The sequence below is a fragment of the Micropterus dolomieu genome, linkage group LG04 (assembly GCF_021292245.1).
Source record: "Micropterus dolomieu isolate WLL.071019.BEF.003 ecotype Adirondacks linkage group LG04, ASM2129224v1, whole genome shotgun sequence".
Classification (NCBI taxonomy): Eukaryota; Metazoa; Chordata; class Actinopteri; order Centrarchiformes; family Centrarchidae; genus Micropterus; species Micropterus dolomieu.
The window spans coordinates 2,732,621-2,733,688 of NC_060153.1; the positions used below are offsets into that span (position 1 = coordinate 2,732,621).

At 43.0% G+C, this 1,068-nt stretch overlaps 1 protein-coding gene across 1 annotated transcript in view; it reads right to left on the reverse strand.

The window, feature by feature from the left end:
- LOC123969811 overlaps positions 1-1,068 on the reverse strand; it is a 26,452-nt gene that overhangs the window by 12,285 nt on the left and 13,099 nt on the right. The gene's annotated exons all lie outside the window — the stretch shown is intronic.

Sequence of the window (1,068 nt, forward strand, 5' to 3'; positions counted from 1 at the left end):
AAGAGTTCACTGACTCAGCCGACCTGATTTCCTCGGGCAGGCTGTTCCAGAGCCTCGGGGCCCTGACAGCAAACGCTCTGTCCCCTTTAGTTTTCAGTGGAGACTCTGGAACAGACAGCAGACCTCTGCCCAAGGATCTCAAGGTACGTGCTGGTGTGTATGGGAGTAAAAGCTCAGAAATATAGTTGATAAAACATGATTGAACAAGCTTTGTGGTGTGCTGCTCGAAATTTAAATTACTATCAAACCAAACACCAAGGTTCTTTGCCACAGGCTTAATGTGATTTACTAGCGAACCAGCAGATGGCAGTATTTGATTTGCCATCTGCTGGGACCCAATGACCAGGATTTCTGTTGTTGTTGTCTGAGTTCAGCTGGAGGAAATTATATGACATCCATTTTTTAACTTCACAAAGGCAGTTATTAAGTGAACTCAGCATTCCAGGGTCTGTGGATCTGACGGGCAAGTATATTTGTGTGTCATCAGCATAAATATGAAAAGAAATGCCATGTTTATGGATAATATGTCCAAGGGGAAGCAGATAAAAGGAAAACAAAATGGGTCCTAAGACCGACCCCTGAGGCACACCATATTTAACTGGACAGAACGAAGAGTCATAGTTCTTTACAGACACGCAAAACTTCCTATTTGACAGGTAGGATGAAAACCATTCTAGAGCAGTACCAGAGATCCCCACCCAGTGCCTCAGTCTGTCTAACATGATGTTGTGATCAATGGTGTCAAAAGCAGCGCTAAGGTCCAGGAGTACAAGGACTGAGCACGTGCCTTCATCAGCAGACATTAAAAGGTCATTGGTGACTTTAAGCAGGGCAGTCTCAGTGCTGTGGTACTTCCTAAAACCAGACTGACACTTTTCAAATATTTTGTTATTTTCCAGTACAGTGAGCAGCTGTTTGGACACAATTCTTTCTAGAATCTTTGCAATAAAAGGCAGTTTTGAAATTGGTTTAAAATTTTGTGGGAGGGAGGGATCTAAACCAGGTTTCTTTAAAAGTGGGTTCACGCAAGCCATTTTAAAATAATCAGGGACACAACCAGTAGATAGG